General features: G+C 44.6%; 1 protein-coding gene and 1 pseudogene across 4 annotated transcripts in view; one reads left to right on the top strand and one right to left on the bottom strand.

The window, feature by feature from the left end:
- The window catches only part of ATL3 (atlastin GTPase 3), a 44,492-nt gene extending 23,551 nt beyond the window's left edge, over nt 1–20,941 (bottom strand). The window contains exons 1-3 of one of the 4 annotated variants that reach the window (XM_074231219.1): nt 20,771–20,941; nt 13,947–14,037; nt 10,191–10,275 (exon numbers count right to left, since the gene is read on the bottom strand). The gene's annotated coding sequence lies outside the window, so the exon portion shown is untranslated. Of the gene's footprint in view, nt 1–2,191; nt 2,315–10,190; nt 10,276–13,946; nt 14,038–20,770 lie in introns of those variants that run through there. The other 3 variants (XM_074231221.1, XM_074231217.1, XM_074231218.1) reach the window with 3 other exon arrangements.
- LOC141519406 (fatty acid-binding protein 5 pseudogene) lies at nt 88–14,405 on the top strand (annotated as a pseudogene).
- Nucleotides 20,942–20,947: the final 6 nt, after the last annotated feature.

Raw genomic sequence — 20,947 nt, 5'->3', positions numbered from 1 at the left:
TGTGGTGAGCAGAGAAGAAAGTCACATGAGATACCCTTTTCCTAAACTTCCTAGGGAGCCACAGCACCAGAAACAGGAGAGCAAGTCATGAGAGGACATCTGGGAAAGCTTGGGGGAGAGCATCAGCTTCTCAGCGGAGGTCAATGCCCCAGCATCAACAGTGAGTGCCTCTACTCCCTGGGGCCAGTCTCCAAAACATCTCTTGATGGCTGCCAGAAGGTCAAAGAGCTAAAATGACCACCTGCAGAAAAGAAGAGGTATACCCACAATAAGTGGAGGCCTAAACATTTTTCCTCCCTAAGGAAGGTGATGAAGAGCCTCACCCTAAAATTCTGGAGAAATAGAAGTGCTGCCAACTTGGTGTAGTAGCCACCTTTCTCATGCAAGAGGGAGCTTCCAAAGCCCCAAGAGGGAGACTAAGTGACCAGAGGAGTAAGCCACACTCTGGGAGATTAAGGAATGGCCACTGTCCTACAGCTGGCAGGTGCAAGAGGCTTAGTCTGAACATGGGAGCCTCCTAATGCTCTTCCTTCTTACCCCCCCCAGACCCCAATGGCACTGCTGACCAAGCCTTGGCCACATTTAAGCGGTAGCCATACAGCCTGATCACACCATAGGCCTTCTGGTTGGTGGGTTATATATGTCACTGTAATTATTGCCCTGCCTCAGTGAAGGAGCACAAACTTCCAAGGTTACCTAGAAAACCTCTTCTAAAGTAACTGCATCATGCCACAGGGCATACCCACTCAAAGAGTGGCCAGGGTAGTAGAGGTTCCTAAGGATTAGCTCTTGAGTTCACATAAGCAAGCAATGTCAAATGACCTTTAACCCACAACAGAAGTCCCTACTAAGTGACTCCAACTGGGCTGGTCCCAAAAAGTCTGAATCATGCTTGGAACTCATTACCAATGACTTAGAAAACAACTCTTAAGCCCTCCAAAAATCTAATTGGCAACTGCCAACTTTCTGGTGGTCTATCAACATAATAAGTTCTATGCATATCCTTTGATCCAGCAATACCACTACTGGGTCTATACCCTGAAGAGATTATGAAAAAGGGTAAAAACATCACTTGCAAAAAAATATTCCTAGCAGCCCTGTTTGTGGTGGCAAAGAATTGGAAATTGAATGAATGTCCTTCGATTGGGGAATGGCTTAGCAAATTGTGGTATAGGTATGTTATGGAACACTATTGTTCTATTAGAAACCAGAAGGGGGGGGGGCAGGGAATTCAGGGAAGCCTGGAAGGATTTGCATGAACTGATGCTGAGTGAGATGAACAGAACCAGAAAAACACTGTACACCCTAACAACAACATGGGGGCAATGATCAACCTTGATGGACTTGCTCATTCCATCAGTGCAACAATCAGGGACAATTTTGGGGCTGTCTGCAATGGAGAATACCATCCATATCCAGAGAAAGAATTGTGGAATTTAAACAAAGACCAAAGACTATTACCTTTAATTTAAAAAAAAAGTTATCTTTTTATGTAATTTTGTTCTTATATTTTCTTTTTTTCTTTAAGGATATGATTTCTCTCTCATCACATTCAAACTTAGATCAATGTATACCAAGGAAACAATGTAAGGACTAATAGAATGCCTTCCGTGGGGGTGGGGGGAGGGAAGCAAGGTTAGGGGAAAAATTATAAAATTCAAAATAAATAAATTTCAAGTTCCCTTCCAAAAAAAAAAAAAAACATAATGACTCTAGCTACATAGGAGAGGACTGATGCCAGGTCTCCCAACTGCCAGCAGGGCACCAATAGACAACCTGTCCAACCTCCCCCTCATTCAGCCCATATTGAAGGCCCACTCCATGCCTGGCACTGACCATCCCTTTGGTCAAAACAAACAGGAGACAACATGCCAAGATATTTATGCATAGGGGGCAGAAGGGTGCTCAGGAAATGTTTCGTGCAGAAGGCAGAATTTAATCTGAGCCACCAGGAAGCCATGGGGAGGAGGAGGGGCTCCTGTGCAAAGCTAGGGCAGCTGGATCTTAAAAGTGGGAAGGTTTTTGATTTGATCCTGCAGAGGGATAGGGAGCATTGAAAGGGAGGGGGATGTGATGATATCTGAAGACAAATCAGAGAACAGATTGGAAGGAAGAGGTTTGAGGCAAGCAGACCCTGCTGCTAAATGAACCCAGGTCAAACCCCAGCTTTGCACCCCGTTCCTTCTCTTACCTTTGCCCTGGCTGGGTCCCCTATGCCATCCCTTCCTCCTCCCATGAAAGTCCAGGAGTAAGGCAATGAAGGTTTATAGTAGGGTGTTGGTGGTGACCAAAGGGAAGGAAAGCAGTAGGCACGCTGTGGCAAAGAAAGTTCTTTATATCACATGTATAAAAATATTTATAGCAGTTCTTTTTGTAATGACAAAGAATTGGTAATGGAGAGGATTCCCATCCATTGGGAAATGGCTGAACAAACTGTGGTAAATGAATGTGATGGAACCCTAATGTTCTATAAGAAATCACGAGGGACAGAATTTCAGAATAGCCTGGAAAGCCGTGCATGAACTGATGCTGAGTGAAGTGATCAGGACCAGAAGAACATGGTACAACATGGGATAATGATCAACCATGATGGACTCGGTCATTCCATCAGTGCAATAATCAGGGACAATTTTAGGGGATTTGTGATGGAGAATACCATCTGTATTCAGAGAAGGAACTATGGAGTTTAAACAAAGACCAAAGGTTATTATCTTCAATTTTTAAAAGCTGTCATATGTATTATGTCATTTTGTTTTCTCTAATGCTTTCTTCCTTTCAGATCTGATTCTTCTCTCACAACTCATTCAATTTCGATCTATGCTTATCATGGACACAAATGTAAAGTCTAGATCAGATTGCCTACTGTTGGAAGAGAGAGGAAGAAAAATTGTAACAGTCAAAACCTTACAAAAAAAATATTGGTAGAAACTACCATTGTATGTAACTAGAAAACAAATAAAATATTTATATTTTTAAAAAGTTCTTTATAAACCTGTAATTCCAAGGGTTTCCTATGAATTCTAGAACCAAATCCTACATCCTCTGTTTAACATGCCTGGGCATGGGCAACAGATGGTGCCACAGCACAAAAAGTGCTGGACTTAAGGAAGATTCCTCTTCAAGTCTCTTCACCTTGCCTTGCTCAGTTTCCTCATCTATAAAATGAGATGGAGAAGAAATACCAAACTACTCAGTAGCTTTGCCAAGAAAGCCCCCAATGGGGTCATGGAGAGTGAGACCCAAGTGAAATGACACAACAACAATGATATCTGATCTTAAAAGAGTCGGTTAACTGTGACTAAGGATAGACTCAAAGTCACAGGTTACCGAAGGGCAAGGACTCTTGGACCCACTGCCTAGACCAGCCCTTTCATTTTACAACTGAAGAAACAATAAGGCCAAGAATTCCCTTGCTGTCAAATCAAGTGATTTCCCCACACTAAAGTGCATGGCTCCTAAAGCATCCATGCAGAACAAACACAAATTCTGAACGGGTCTACTGGGGGATAGACAATGGCATGTGTGACCCTGAGATGTGGGGCTGTGAGATATGCAAAGCCCTTCATATCCATCACCATATGTGTCTCTCAAGAATCTTAGGCAATAGGGGCAGCTAGGTGGTACAGTGGATAGAGCACCGGCCCTGGAGTCAGGAGGACCTGAGTTCAAATCCAGCTTCACACACTTAATAATTATCTAGTTGTGTGACCTTAGGCAAGTCACTTAACCCCATTGCCTTAAATAAATAAAAATAAAAAAATTTCTTAAAGAATCTTGGGCAATATATATACTAGAGTTAACTCAATTCCCATTTCACAGGTTCAGAGGCAAAACAACTGACCTGGAATTACCAGTGACTTAGGAAACAACTTTTTTTTTTAGATTTTTTTCAAGGCAATGGGGTTAAGTGGCTTGTCCAAGGCCACACGGCTAGGTAATTATCAAATGTCTAAGGTCATATTTGAACCCAGGTACTCCTGACTCCAAGGCCGGTGCTCTATTCACTGTGCCACCTAGCCGCCCCCACGGAAACAACTCTCAAGCCCTCCAAAATCTAATTGGTAACCACGAACTTTCTGTTGGTCTATCAATAGAGGTCAGAGGAGGAAGGCAGCACTGTCCCTGGAGAAGAACAAAGCTTCAAATGACACTCTCACCCAAAAAGGTAACCATGCCAGGCTGCTCTCCTTGCCCAAGTGATTCCATGGCACTGTGTTCTACAACATCCCAAATCCCACTTATCTTCAGTCTTTCCCTAGATACTCGTTGCTCCCCTACTGTCTTCAAACACACCCACATCTCGGCCATCCTTACCTGATCCTTCTATTCATTGCCCTCTCTCTCCTCCCCTTCTTGGCTAAAGTATGTAGAAAGTCTGTCACAATCTTAGCCACCACTTCACTCCTTTCACACTCCGAAGCTTCCTGGCATGATATTCAACTGAAACTACTCTCTCAGAAATTATAAATGATCTCTTTCTAAAAAATTTTTAATTTTATTTTTTCAACCAGGAAAAATCTGTCTCCTCTGACTCTCATTCCATCCCTCCCCTAATTAAGAATGAAAACCATAACCTTGTTTCATACAGTATTAAGCAAAACACATTTATGTGTTTCCATGTTCAAAGGAATGCCTTCTTCTGCACTGATTCCTTCACTTCTTTATCAGAAATTAGATAGAATGCTTCATCATTAGTCCTCTAGAATTGGGGTTGATTAGGGTTTGCAAATCTTTCCAAGTGTTGTCTTTACAATGTTGTTATAAGAAATCATTCCCTTGGTTCTGCTTGCTTCACTTTGCATCATGCTATTCTTCTCAGGTTTCTCTGAAATCATCCCTTTCATCATTTCTTATAGCACTGTATATGATCATCTTTATTATGCCCTCACATCATTTTCACATTCCCCCACTCATGGTACCCCCTCAGATTCCCATTTTTTCCACTTCAAAAAGATATATTTCAGTACATTCTCAGAATTTGCTGTACTTAGGACTAATCTCTCCCTCTAATTCTCTTTTCTCCTTTCTTCCTGTTTCTCTGTTGAATGAAACTCAACTGGAAATGTCTATTCTTCCGAGTTTTGGCCAGTTGAGAGGAGATTGAGCCCCTTCCACCTCACACTGGATTATATAATATCTACTTGTATACCCTCATTGTTTGAGATATTCTCCCTAACTTTCCTTCTTCTTCCCCTTTCTTTCCTAACTCTAAATTCTTCTCTTAAATTCAAGCCATAAGAGAACAGCTTCCAGGTCTTGTCTAACTGGACTCCTGAGACCTAATGACAATCATCTCCCCACATAAGCAACTTATCCCAGTCTAGCTCTTTGCCAATGCTATTCATGTTTACCTTTTATGTTTCTCTTAACCCTTGTGTTTCAACTTCAAAATTTCTACACAGCTCTAGTGTTTACATGGAGAATGCTTGGGGTGGGGGGGGGCAGCTGGGTGGCACAGTGGATAGAGCACTAGCCCTGGAATCAGGAGGACCTGAGTTCAAATCTGACCTCAGACACTTTAATAATTACCTAGCTCTGTGACCTTGGGCAAGTAACTTAACCCCATTGCCTTGCAAAACTAACTAAATAACTAAATAATGAGCAGATAAGATAGATTCGATAGATAGATAGATAAGATAGATAGATAGATAGATAGATAGATAGATAGATAGATAGATAGAAAGAATACTTGGAAATCCTCAATTCATTAAAGATCCAGCTTTCTCCCTAGAAGAATATTCTCAGTTTTGCTAGTTAAAATATTCTTGACTGCAAGCCCATACTTTTGCCTTCTGAAATTTTCTAGATTATATGGCAAGGATAGGTTTTCCCTCAGGAGTTCAAGAATGCCTCCATTATCCATTTCTATAAAGATAAAGGGAATAGATTGTCTTGTGACAAAACTCTTAGTCATTACTGGCTAGACTTTTGCCAGTCATCCTTAACAGATTGGTCATCTCCCTGACAGCCAGTGTGTCTTCAGAAAGGGCCGAGGAATAATCACCGTGGTGCTGGTGCCTGACAACTCCAGGAGAAAGGCCAGGAGCAGAACAAAGGTCTGTATACAACTTTTGTAGATCTGACCAAAGTCTTTGATATTGTCAGTCATGAGGGCTTATGGAAAATTACATCAAAATTTGGTTGCCCAGAGAAGTTCATCAGTATTGTATGTCAATCTCACAATGGTGTGCTTGTCCAGGTTCATCTAGAACCTGGTGGATGATGCTCTCAAGATTCCCAGTCACGAATGAAGGCTGGGTCCTTGTTGCCATCCTTTTTAGTATCACTGAGGACAAACATGGCATCAAGGTCAGCTACCACACTGATGGTAAATCTTCAACTTGAAAAGGCTGCAAGTCAAGACCAAAGTGGAGGGAGTGTCAGTGCAGGATCTTCTGTTTGTAGCTGACTGTGCCTTCAACGCAGCCTCTGAAGCTGAGATGCAACAAAGTAGGGATCGATTCTCTGCTGCTTGTGCTCATTTTGACCTAACAATAAACACCAAGAAAACCCAGGTACTCCATCAGCCAGCACCACACCATCCATATGTGGAAACTTCAGTTACAGCAAATGGAGTTTTGAGGACTGTGGACAAATTCACTTATCTTGGCAGTGAACTTTCCAGGGAGGTACACACTGTCAATGAGATTGACACACTCATTGCCAGAGCTGCTCAGTATTTGGGAGAGGCCAAGAGAGCCATATGCTTGTGAAACCTGGACAGTCTACCAACAGGAAACTGAATCCTTCCATTAAATTGTCTGAGGAAGATTCTGGCACTTGGCAGGAGAAGATACCAGACACTCAGGTCCTTTCTCAAGCTAAACTGCCAAATTCAAACTCTTACTACAGAGCAGCTCCAATGGGTGGGTCATGTTGCTTGTATGCCAAAAAGACTATTTTATGAAGAACTCACACAAGGCAAGTGCTCACAGGGGGCTCAGGAAAAGTGATACAAGAACACTCTCAAGAATTCTGAAACTGGCTGTGCAGCATGACAGACACTGGCACAGGACCACCCAGCATGGCGTGCCCACCTCAGAGAGCATGCTGTGCTCTATGAGCAAAGCAGAATTGGAGGTCAGAAGGGCAAGATACACAAATTTAGAGACTCCACCCCAGGTGTTCACATGACCTATTTGTTCCTAATCTGTGGTAGAGCCTTCCAAGCTGTATTGATCTGATCAGTTACAGCTGGACACTGTACTTTGACCCCAATAGAGTAACGTTATTTTGGTCTTCTTGGAGAGACTGGACAACAACCAACCAACTGTATTCCAAGTTCTTTACTGCTTTCATGGATGGCTGCTAAATCCTGGGTGATCCTGACTGTGGCTTCTAGGTCGTTAAATTCTTTCTTTCTAACATTTGCAGTGTTTTCATTTTGATCTGGACTCTGGATTTTGGCTGTACTGCTCCTGATTGTCTTCCTTTGGGGGTTTCATTCAGGAGGTTTCATTCAGCAGATTCTTTTTATTTCCCCTTGTCTTATGGTTCTTAAAGATCTGGGCAGTTTTCTTTTGAGTTTTCTTAAAATGTGACTTCTAGGCCCTAGAACTGGTTAGTGGACAACAAAGCTGCCAATTGTCATCTATCTCCATTGAGGTACCCCATTATGAGCCTAGAACCTCCTTTTGCTCCAGGTCACAGCCTCTCCTTCACACTGGAGTATTATAGGCAGCAAGTTCCTGGCCAGACCCCCTTGCCTATTGTCTACCGAGCTTTCTGTTTATAGTCAGAAAAAATGACATATTGAGACTTTATCCTTTTTGGCCTCTTTTAAGCCTCTTAACACTGCTGATCACCATCTTTTCCTTAATTCTCTCTTCTCTGCTGATCCTCCTACTTGTGTGATGGTTCTTTTTCAGTCTCCTTTCTTTACTGTATCTTCATCCAGGTCATGCCAGTTAAGTGAAAGTGACCTAAGTTCTCTTCTACCTCTATATTTTTTTTGGTAATTTCATCAGCTCCCATGGGTTCGGTTATCTTCTTTATGCTCATGATTCTCAAATAAATTTCTCCAAGTCTAACCTCTTTCCTCTCCTCCAATCTTATGTCTCCAGCCAACTACTGAACATCTTGAACTAGTTGTCCTCTAGACAGCTCAAATTCAACATGCCCAAAATAGAATTCATGGTCTTTCTCCAGAGCCCACTCCTCTTCCAACTTCACAAATACAATTGGGAATACCACCATCCTCCCCCTTACTCAGGTTATCAACCTGGGGTCATCCTCATCTCTCCCAAATGCCATCTATTGCCAAGTCTTGTTAATTTTACCTCTTCAACATCTCTCTTATACACCTGTTTTGCTTCTGACGCTGCCCTCAACCACTTCACAGCCTAGACTACTGCCACATCCTGTTGCTTGGTCCCTCCAACTTCCAATCCACTTACATCTCAATCCTCTCCACATATACTGTAACCTAGTGACACTGGTCCATTTGCTGTTCCTTGCACAAGACTCCCTAAGACCACGTTCTCCAATGCCTGGAATGTTCCAGCTCATCACTTTAGCCTCTACTCTTTCTTTTAGTCTCAGTTAATAACCTTACATTCTGCAAGAAGCCTCATCCTGGGTCCCAGAAAAAGGAGAGGGGAAAACAGGCCAAGAGATTTCATATAATAAGATTTTTCTTTATTACAATGAGCTATTGCAATGATATAGAAGGGGGGGAGGCAAGGGGGAATGAAGGAATCTTCACTCTCATCAGAGGTGGTTAGGAGAGGAAACAGCAAATATACTCAATGGGGTATAGGCATCTGGAGTAAGAAGGGGGGGACAGGGGGAAGGGGGGGATGTGAGTGATGGAGGAGAGGATGGACCATGGGAGGAGAGTGGTCAGATATAACACATTTTCTTTTTTACTTCTTGCAAGGGGCTGGGATTGGAAGGCCTGTCCGGGACCATAGGGCCAGGTGGATTCTGGGCCTAAGGGGTGGTATGGGAGCTCGGAGCCTCTTGGCCCCAGGGCCAGGGATCTGTCTGCTGTGCTACTCAGCTACCCTACAGCAGAGTCAGAGTGAAAGGAGAGAGAAAATAAGAGTACATGGTAGTGGAGAAATACAAAAGGAGGGAGTTGCAATCAACAATGGCAACGGTAGAAAAATATGGAAGTAACTTTTGCGATGGACTTATCATAAAGAATGTGATCCACCTGCGACAGAGTTTTTGGTGTTGAAACAAAGACTGAAGCACATTTTTTATTATTATTATTATTATTATTTGGGGGGGTGCAGGGAAAATGGGGCTGGGGGGCCTGCCTGGGGCCGCATAGCAGGGTGATTGTTGGATGTCTGAGGCCAGATTTGGACCTGGGTGCACCTGGCTCAAGGGCCAATGCTCTGTCTGACACCCAGCCACCCCTACTATTATTACTATTTTATTTTATGTCTTTTTTTTTCTTTTTTTGGTTTTTGCAGGGCAGTGGGGTTGGGGTGGCTTGTATGTCACACAGCTGGGTGATTGTTGGGTGCGGGGCCAGATATGGGCTTGGGTACTCCTGACTCCAGGGCTGGTGCTCCATCCATTGTACCACCTGGCCATACCTACAATTATTACTATTATTTTTTTTTTAATTTTAATTTTTTTCTCCCCCCCCTTTACTTTATCGCTCAAGCGAGTCTATATTTTTGGGGGGAGGGGGTATTTTGTTTACTCAAACAAAAATATTTTATTAATGTATAAAAAACATGTACAAAATGAGAATAAATATTAAATATTAAAAAAAATTAAAAAAGACAAGGACCCTGTTCTAAGGGGCTTACTTAGTACAATGTTTGGTGTGGAGTGAGTGCACAATTAATTCTTGTTGACTGACTGACATGTCACTGAACTTTCCTGGACCTCAGTTTCCTCATCTCTAAAATGGGGGGAAGGGGAAAGGGTTGTGGATTGGATGGCTTCTGAGGTCCTTTGCAGCTGTGACTCTTTTGTTTTGGATGAGCCTGGGAGCCTAGTCCAACACTCCATCTACTACCTCTGCTCACCCCATAGAGAACAGAGCACACTCTCTGAGGTGGGCAGCAAGAGAAGTTCTGTGTTGGTCAACCTGTTAACTCAGCTGATAATGGCATTAGCCTCTGGCTTTTCTGATTCTTAAAAAATTATTTTCCATCCAATTTAAAAACAAGGGGGAAAGAGGCTATTTCAGTATTGTGAAAGTATTCAAATGAATCAATAATACAAACTGTGCTGTTGTACTGCCGCTGGAGAAAGGCCAAATAGGAGGAGTAGACACACTTGCTGAATCCCGGCCCGCTTCTTCAGTTGGTTCTACAAGAAAGCACAATAGTGGGACTTAAATGGGAAGAAATCAGCTATGCAAAAAGCATCTGTGAAAGTTCAAACAATTCAAACCATCAGCAGGACCTAAGAGGATATAAGGAAAAAATTAGGTGATTCACCTATGTCTGTAGACTAGGTCTAATCAAGTCACTCAGGGTCATGTTGCCACAGATCCTCCCTAATTAATGTGATCAAAATTAAATCATTTGTTGGCCTTTTGCAACCACTTAGGTAAAGTTGCTTATTCCAAGCTCGTCAAAGTTAATGAACACAAACCAAGGAAATCATGACTGCTTCACAGTTAGTCTGTGTATGTATGTATGTATGTGTGCGTCTGTGTGAATGACTCAAGGAAAAGTTATGATCCCAGATTTTCCATTCTTTTTATCACTGCATTTTGAGAGAGGCAAGGGAAACACACCCAAACACACCCAAAAACACAAACACACCCAAACACACACACACACACACACAGACCCCACTGGCATGCCACCTTCCTGTTAACAACCTTTAAACAACACTTAAAAAAAGAATAACAGAATTCAGCCTAGGAACTAAAAGATTAAAGACAAATTCAAAACAGCTTAAAATTTGTCTTTTGAAATAGCATATCTGCTGTTGGCAATGTGTCCACAGTTATGCCTAAGTTTTTAAGTGATTCTAGTAAAAATAAAGCACTATAGGAAACCTTAAGAAACTAGAGTGGTCGGGGGGGGGGGGGGGGGGGAGTGAGTGTTTCAGAAAAATACAGGGTCAGCAGAACATCCTTTTTCTTTCAAGTACTGTTGAAAACTAGTAGAATGTTAAACACACAGGATTGGATATAGAAAATGCGGATTTATAATCCTAGGTCTGCCACAAACTTATGGAATAACCCTGGAATCAAATCCCTTCCACAGGCCTCAGATTCTTTAGCTGGAAAATGATGGGTCCAAGTCCTCCCAGTTCCAGAGACAAAGAATAATTATGCTCCAAAGAAGAGACTAGAGACACCAACCACAAGAAATACCCTCAGGTTTTGAGAAGAAAAATAAATGTCTGACTACTTATTTCCATTTCATTCATTTGTTTCCTAAATGCAGAAGGGGTGGGGGGAAATGCCCATGAATTGAAGGCTTTGCTTAGTTAATAAAGGCTTTTACTGCAGTTTCCACATGCTGTTTGGATGAAATTTATTATTTCAACCACATAAAACTAAAGATCTAAGGTCTTGGAATCCAAATATTTGGTTTCCAAGTCTGAGCTCCAACATTTATTGACTGTGTGGAGCTGGATAAGACTTTTAGCCTGGTCAGACGAATGTAAGAATGATAATACTATACTACTTAAATCAATGTACTTATCCAATGTTTATAACAGTCAGTCTCACAAAGGAATATTTTCTAGAAAAACCTGGAAAGACTTGCATGAATTGATGCTGAGTGAGATGAACAGAAGTAACATTATACACCTTAACAACATGGGGTGATGATCAACCTTAATGGACATGCTCACTCCATCAGTGCAATGATCAGGGACAATTTTAGGGGATCCATGATAGAGAATACCATCTGTATCCAGAGAAGGAACTGTGGAGTTTAAACAAAGACCAAGATTATTATCTTCAATTTTTTAAAAGTTGTTTTAGGTATTACATAATTTTGTTATCTCTAATACTTTCTATCTTCCTTATGGATATGTTTATTCTCTCAATACTTTCAATTTTAATCTATGCATATAATGGAAACAAATGTAAAGACTATATCAATTGCCTTCTGTCGGGGAGGAGGGAAGGGAGGGAGAGGGAAGAATTTGTAAAATTCAAAACCTGCCAAAAAAATAATTGGTAGAAACTACTATTGAATATAGTTGGAAAACAAATACAATATTTATATAATTTTAAAAAAAGAAAATTTTCTAGGGCTAGAAAAAAAGAATTGCAAAATTCATATGAGGAACAAAAAAAATCAAGAAATTCAAAGGTAATGATGAAAAAAAAGGGGAAAAAAATGAGGGAGATCATCAGTACCAGATCTCAAACATAATGCAAAGTAGCAATCACTAAAATGACTGGGTATAACGAGAGAGAGAGAGAGAGAGAGAGAGAGCGAGAGAGAGAGAGAGAGCGAGAGAGAGAGAGAGAGAGAGAGAGCGAGAGCGAGAGCGAGAGAGAGAGAGAGAGAGAGAGAGAGAGAGAGAGAGATCAGTGGAACAAATTAAGGATAGAAGAAAACACAGATAGCTATGTTTGATAAACCAAAGATTCCAGTCACTGGGGGTAACTATTTGACTAAAATGCCTGGCAGAAAATAGTTTTAGACCAACACTTCACACTACATACCAAGATAAGCTCCAGATGAACACATGACTTAGAAATAAAGTCATATCATAAACAAGTTAGAAAAAAAATTATTTTTCAGATCTAAGAAAGGTAAAGACGGAATGACTGACCAAGAGATAAAGATTGCCAAAATAAACTGGATATAAAATAGACAAATTTTTGTGCAAACAAATAAAATAAAATAAAGATTAAAAGAGAAACTGGGGACAGTTAGGTGGCGCAGTGGCTACAGCATGGGCCCTGGAGTACCTGAGTTCAAATCTAGCCTCAGACACTTAATAATTACCTAGCTGTGTGTCCTCGGGCAAGCCACTTAACCCCATTTGCCTGGAAAAAAATACCTTAAAAAAAAAAGAGAAACAGATTACATGGAACCAATGTAAACACTAACAATGCCTTCTGTGGGGGGTGGGGGAGGGAAGCAAGACTGGGGGGAAATTGTGAAACTCAAAATAGAATCTTTCTTAAAAACCAGCAGAGAAACAGATAATGGGGGTAACTTTTACAACAAGTTTCTATTAAAGATCTCATTGAGATAAATGAGAAATTGGTTCAAATTAATAGACTAAGAGTCATTCCTCAATTAGTAAATGGTCAAAGAATTTGAACAGGAAGTTTTTAAAGGAAAAAATCCATGTTATCAACACTCAGAATGAAAAAATGCTAAATCACTAGAGAAATATAAATAAATACGTAACTGTGAAGTTCCAACTCACCCAGCTTAGATGGGCAAAAAAGAAAATGATAGATGTTATGGGGGATTCAGGACAACAACCAGGCTGTTGTCCTGTTGTTAGGGCTATGATTTGATCTAGGTATTCAGGAAAGTGACCTGGAATTTTGCCCCAAGCTACCAAATTGTGAATGCCCTTTGACCCAGCTAAAGCTTATACCTCAAAGAAATCAAAGGAAGAGATAAGAAATAGATACATCATATATGTATAAGGATGTAAGCAGATGTAGCAACTCTTTCATGATAGTCAAAAATTAAAAACTATCCTATTGCTAAACAAATTGTAATGGAGAAGTTCAGTGGAATATTATTGTATAATAAGTGATGAAATAGACAATTGTAGAAGAAAACTGAAAGTTCTCTGTGAATTGATGCAGAATGATGTGAAGAGAACTAGACAATGACAATACTGTAGAGGAAAGCTAACTTTGAAAAACTTCAAAACTTATATCAGTAAAACCTGTCTTCCCAGAGAATCAAGTTGTTGCATACCATTCACCTCCTAACAGAAAGTGACAGGTTTAAAATGGACAGAGACAGGAAGAGAGACAGAGAGAGGGAGAAAGATGGAAAGAGGGCGCATGCCTCTCCTCCGCCTCCCAGTACCTCGGTCTGCTCTCTTCTCAGGGTTTCTTCCCTCCTCTTCTCTCCTGAGCTCACCACGGTCCTTCCCGAGCAGCTGTTGGGCAAATGGCACCTGGTGGAAAGTAAAGGATTTGACGAGTACATGAAGGAATTGGGAGTGGGAATGGCCCTGAGGAAAATGGCCTGAGTGGCCAAACCAGATGTTATAATCTCTGAAAGTGGGGATGAAGTTACCATTAAGACTGAGAGCACCATAAAAAATACACTACTATGTTTTAAAATTGGTGAGAAGTTTGAAGAAAGCACAGCTGATGGCAGGAAAACTCAAGACTCTGTACCCTTGAAAATGATGCATTGATCCAGCACCAGGCATGGGATGGGAAGGAAAGCACAATAACAAGGAAAGTAGAAAATGGAAAGTTATTGGTGGACTGTGTTATGAATGGTGTGACTTGCTACAGAGTCTATGAGAAGGCCTAATAACTTTCTTGCTTTTTCTTCTTCTCTTCCTTTCTGTGGTCTGTTATTTCAGTGACTGACTACTTGCAAACAGTTTTATTTCCAAGCATTGATGTAATTAGGATTGTTTTGCTAGTAAATAAAGAATTGTGCAGTTAAAAAAAAAGATGGAAAGAGGGAAAGAAAGTGATACATGTCCAGACAGTGCTAACGTGGAAATTTATTTTGTCTACCTATGTAGTTGTATGTGGAAGGAATTCTTTTCAATTTTGTTATTATGTTTTGGTTTTTAATTTGCTCAATGGAGGGGTTAGTGGGAGTCACATGCTAATTTTAAAAATACCTGTTTTAGGGGGTGGCTGGGTGGCACAGTGGATAGAGCACTGGCCCTGGAGTCAGGAGGACCAGAGTTCAAATCCGCCTCAGACACTTAATATTTATCTAGCTGCGTGGCCATAGGCAAGCCACTTAACCCCATTGCCTTGCAAAAAAATTAAAAAAATAAAATAAAACACCTGTATTAGAAAAATAAAAATAAGCTTATTTTTTAAAAAGGAAGTCACTTAAACTATTCTAAATCTGTATGCTCACCTGTAAAATGGGGAAAATTCTTGCACTCCCAACTTCATCAGGAAATGTTTTATAAACTTTAAAGTACCATAGACATACAAATTTATTCTTTCCTTTTTTTTCTTTTTAGCTTTTGCAAGGCAATGGGGTTAAGTGGCTTGCCCAAGGTCACACAACTAGGTAATTATTAAGTGTCTCAGGGAGGATTTGAAGTCAGGTACACCTGACTCCAGGGCTGCTGCAGCACCTACTTTTCTTACCAGAATACTGTAGTGTGCACAAAAGGAAAGTGCATGGTCTAATGTGGGATGACCCAGTTGGCAACCAGGGCCTGGGTGGGCAAAGGTCAGAAAATGGAAGGGAAAAGCATTCCCAAAGCTCTTCCTTGTGCCAAGCACCGAGAATTCAGAGAACAGACTTGACTTTGGGAGCCCTATTCTAATTCCAAAAAGAAAAGGTGACAACAGAAAAGACATCAAGCGCAGAGGTTGGACATCAAACAGACAAATATGGGAAACAGGTTTTTTCTGAAAATCAGACTGGTTGCTCAATGAAAGATGGGCTGACTGGAAAAAACCCAGGGCAGGAAGCAATGATCACCAGCACTGAAGGGGAAGCTGCTAGAGCCAAACTGGCACCAGTTTGGAAGAGTCAGTGGGGTCTGGGAAGGGGCACCTCAAAATGAACCAAGGTCACAGAGGGAACATATTTGAGAGAGGCAAGGACTACAGAGTTCTCCTGTGGACGGTCTAGGTCTGAGGTGCCATGGAATACAGGGTCCCTGACTTCCCATGTGCAGCAGGTCAGAACAGACATAAGCTCCCCCTTTGAACTCATGTCCCTTTTACTGATAATCACAAAATAATATTTTGTGGTAGCCCAGACATTTGCATGGTGTGGCACTATCTCTGATCACAGATGCTGCATCATAGGCTCAAACTTGGATTGGCTCCTAATTACCAAGTCTCCAGGCCTAAGTTTTAAAGGTCCTTCCACTTCTCATTCTCTGCTTTCTATCATTTATAGTGTATCACAAAATGCAGGCCCTTCTAAATTTCCAATTGACTACTGTGTGCTCAGGCAGGACCTTGGCTAATACACTGGCATCTAACAAACTGAAAAGGGTCAGAAGCTCTTTCCCACACTCCTGGGAGGTATCCTCAGATTTCAAAGAAACATTTAAAAATGGAGCCCAAGAAGCTTCAGCCTAGCTGGGGAACAGGGGAGTTGCCTCCCGGGCAGACGAATTCGGTTCATATGTCAGCACGGGCTGCCCCAGCAACTGTGAGTAGAAGCCTCTGCTCCCTCTCCAGACTCTAGGCTACAGGGAGCTACTGGCCTGCATCACAGTCTGTTTGTTTTCAATGAAGTGAGAGGGAAGACTAGGGATGATGTAGGATACTTTCAAATTTATTCCAAAGAGAATATAAATCCTTTTTTCCTATCAGCCATCATCCTTCCCACCAAAGAAAAAACCCAACGCGTGAGGCTTCTATCAGCATCAAATGTTTTAAAACCAGGAGACTTACTCTAGTGCTGGACGGGACCTCAGAAGCCCAACCCCCTTATTTTACAGATGAGGAAAACTGAGGCCCAGGGAGGCTGCATGATCAATGTCACCCAGGTAAGGAAGTATCAAAGGTGATATGTGAAGCCAAGGCCACTAATTCCACAGCTGGAGCTCTCTACTCTAAAAGGTATTTAAACTATTGTTTGGTAAGCTCTTCTGTTTTGTTTTAATCAACAAAGTATGTATTTTCTAAAAATTAAGGACAACTGGGTGGCTCAGAGGCTAGAGCACCAGCCCTGGAGTCAGGAGGCACTGCGTTCAAATCCAGCCTCAGACATTTAATAGTTACCTAGCTGAAGTCACTTAATCCCATTGCCTAGGCAAAAAAAAAAAAAAATATACACACACACACACACACACACATACATACATACACACACACACCTGCCCTGGTCTAATTCTTTGAGAATGAGTTAACCTTCATAGAGCATGTTCCAAAGTGCCATCTTTTTGAGTATTTCTGATCTCAGAATCACAATGTCAAATACGTGAAAATGATCATGACAAGAAATGCTAAGCGAGGACATGCTTCCTTTCTTAGGGAATCGTGTTAACTACAGGACCTTTAAGAGCCATGTGCCCTAGGACAAAACTGGGCTCATAAAACAAAGTGTGGGGGCAGCTAGGTGGCGCAGTGGATAGAGCACTGGCCCTGGAGTCAGGAGGACCTGAGTTCAAATCCAGCCTCAGACACTTAATAATGACCTAGCTGTGTGATCTTGTGCAAGTCACTTAACCCCATTTGCCTTGCAAAACCTTTAAAAAAAAAAGTGTGAATGTGGAACCATCCCTGGAATTATAAGGAAGAAGGCCAGACCCTGTGAGTTCATTGGTCTAAAGCCCTCACAGATGAGAAAACTCTCTCCATATATGCAACTAGCTCCTTCTCTGGATCCTAAGTCTTGGAAGAGCTTCCTAGAGCACTGAGATGAGTGACTTGCCCAAAGCATTCAGTCAGGATGTGTCAGAGTCAGGACTTGAGTGCAGCCTTCCACTGACTATAGCAAAGGATTAAATACAAGGACTGGACCTGAGAGGCACAGCTGCCAAACCAAACCAAAATGTAGCTGGCTAATATTCAACAAAATAAATAAAAATACAATAAAACAGAGATACTGTTAAGCTGTGGCTTGCTAAGTCAATATTCAACTTGGCTGATCTGACCCTTTGTGCTATGGTCTGATCCAGAGCACTGGCCTTGATTCAAATCCCACCTCAGACAACTGACACTTCCTAGCTGTGGGACCCTGGGCAAGTCACTTCACCCTGATTGCCTCCCATCCAGGACCATCTCCGGTCATCCTGATCCACATCTGGCCACCAGACCCAGATGGCTCTGGAGGTGAAAGTGAGGCTGGGACCTTAGTCCACCCACTCCTCACTCAAATCCAATTCATGAGCTTGTCATGGCATCACCTCTCTGATGTCAGGATCTTCTTTAAGAAACATCATACTAGAGCATGTCCCTCTGGGACTTTTTTCCCCATTACCATATGTTCAGAAGAAAAGGCTTGGTTTCAAATCTCATTTCCTACAGAGGGCAGATATGAGACCCCGGACTATGACTTAACCTGTCAGTCTTCAGGAAACTTTCTAGAATCACAGAACAGAAATAAAATTTTGAAACATTTTTAAAACCCCAAGTTCTCCTTCTTACTATTTCATCAATTAAAAAAGACTCCCTAAAAAAAATAGAAACAAGAGCCCTGCCCTGGCTGCCTTCTTCTATTCACTCCAGAAGTACAACTCCTCAGATCCAACAGAGGGCCCTGCAATTTGTTGGCTGTCAATAAGTTTTCCCAACTAGGTTCCTCACTCATCTTTTAAGTCTACAAAGGTCACAAATGGAACCTGTAGAAGCTTCCACATGTTATATTCAGGATGGGGATGGGGGATGAGGGGGCGAGTTGTGAGTTAGTTCTTTCCCGATCTCCCTTCAACTCTCTTTTCAGAAAAAGGAACACGTTCAAAATCTTGTGAAAACTTTCCGCAATTGAAGTTTGTTCTCTTTTTCAGTCATGTGAGAAAACCTGAGAGAACATCACAATCTCGCCACGTTTTTGGTTCCAGTCTCTTGAGGCAGAGAGATCCAGGTTAAAAATAATTGAAGTTTCACGCTCCCAGGGCAGGCTTCGTAAAAGTTGAGTAACAGTGAGAAGACTCCGGGTGGCAGGACCAGGGTACTGGCTGAAAGGGGCCTCTGTTCAATCACCCCACCAGGCCTGCCCACGGTGACTCAACGTGGGTGCCAGGTGGCAGAGCCTAGTTTCTAAAGGGCCTGCCCTTTGCTGCAGACTAGTCATGGCTGCAATGACTAGCTGGGCCTTCGGCATCTCCTCTCTCCATCCTTCCACCCTAATATGGCCAAAAGCATCTGTTCCAAACTGTCTAGTCCAATAAGAGTGGGAATATCTACAAAGGAAGGAGGATCTTTAAAGGGAATCACCTCGTGGCAGGGAGTTCATTACTGAACTCAGAACCAACAGGGTGGGGCAAATAGGGTTGGCAGAAATCAAGATGAGGCAGGAAACTCCAACTCCACCCCACCTCAAGGAGGGCTGACTCCTGGTCACTTGGCAGGGGGCACAGGGGAGGGCAGCACACACACACACACACACACACACACACACACATACACACACACAAACTGCTCTGGGCGGAGGGCACAGAAGAGGGCACTCCCTCACTGTTCTGGAAAGGAAGTACAGGGGAGTGTACCCCCCACACTGCTCTGGGGAGGGGTCACAGGGGAGGGTACCCCCCATACACACTGCTCTGGGTAGGGGGCACAGGGGAGGGCATCCCCCACACTGCTCTGAGCAGGACACCCACACACACTGCTCTGGGCAGGGGGCACGGGGAGGGCACCCCCACACACTGCTCTGGGCAGGGGGCATGGGGAGGGCACCCACACACACTGCTCTGGACAGGGGGCATGAGAGAGGGCACCCCCACACACACTGCTCTGGGCAGGGGGCATGGGGAGGGCACTCCCACACACACTGCTCTGGGCAGGGGGCATGGGGGAGGGCACCCACACACACTGCTCTGGGCAGGGGGCACAGGGGAGGGCATCCCCCACACTGCTCTGGGCAGGATACCCCCACACACTGCTCTGGGCAGGGGGCATGGGGAGGGCACCCCCACACACGGCTCTGGGCAGGGGGCAGGGCACCCCCACACACACTGCTCTGGGCAGGGGGCACGGGGAGGGCACCCACACACACTGCTCTGGGCAGGGGGCACGGGGAAGGCACCCACACACACTGCTCTGGACAGGGGGCACAGGGGAGGGCACACCCACACACACTGCTCTGGGCAGGGGGCACGGGGAAGGCACCCACACACACTGCTCTGGACAGGAGGCACAGGGGAGGGCACCCACACACACTGCTCTGGGCAGGGGGCATGGGGAGGGCACACACACACACTGCTCTGGGCAGGGGGCACTGGGGAGGGCACACACACACACTGCTCTGGGCAGGGGGCACGGGGAGGGCACCCCCACACACTGCTCTGGGCAGGGGGCACGGTGGAGGGCACACACACACACTGCTCTGGGCAGGGGGCACGGGGGAGGGCACACACACACTGCTCTGGGCAGGGGGCACGGGGGAGGGCACACACACACACTGCTCTGGGCAGGGGGCACGGGGAGGGCACACACACTGCTCTGGGCAGGGGGCACGGGGGAGGGCACACACACACTGCTCTGGGCAGGGGGCACGGGGGAGGGCACACACACACTGCTCTGGGCAGGGGGCACGGGGGAGGGCACACACACACACTGCTCTGGGCAGGGGGCACGGGGGAGGGCACACACACACACTGCTCTGGGCAGGGGGCACGGGGGAGGGCACACACACACACTGCTCTGGGCAGGGGGCACGGGGGAGGGCACACACACTGCTCTGGGCAGGGGGCACGGGGGAGGGCACACACACACTGCTCTGGGCAGGGGGCACGGGGGAGGGCATCCCCTACACTACTCTGGGCAGGACACCCCCACACACTGCTCCGGGGCACACTGGAGGGCCGGCAAGCAGGACCCTGCGCCCGCCCCGCCCCAAGGCAGGGGGCGGTGCACCCCTCCAGGCTCCTCGCGTGGCCCTGGGGGGCCCGGGGGCCCGGGCGGGGAAGGGGCCCGCGGGGTCCCCTCCTGGGGGGAGCCGAGGCGGGGAGGGGGCGGGGCCGGGGCCTGGTCTCCCGGGGCGGGAGGCGCCCGGGGCTCGGGGTGCGGGGTTACCTGCGTGCTCCCCGCTTTTGGTGGAGGCCGCCGCCGCCGTTCGCAGGCCAGAAAACATGGAGCCGCCTCCTCCTCAGCCCGGGCGGCAGAAGCGGGGCGGGCCGGGGCCGGGGCCGGGGCCGGGCCGGGGCCGAGGGCGGGCGGGCGGCCGGGCGGGCGGCGGGGCTGGGCGGGAAA

This window comes from Macrotis lagotis, chromosome 3, assembly GCF_037893015.1.
Source record: "Macrotis lagotis isolate mMagLag1 chromosome 3, bilby.v1.9.chrom.fasta, whole genome shotgun sequence".
Lineage (NCBI taxonomy): Eukaryota > Metazoa > Chordata > Mammalia > Peramelemorphia > Peramelidae > Macrotis > Macrotis lagotis.
This window is presented reverse-complemented; position numbering and strand designations above follow the sequence as displayed.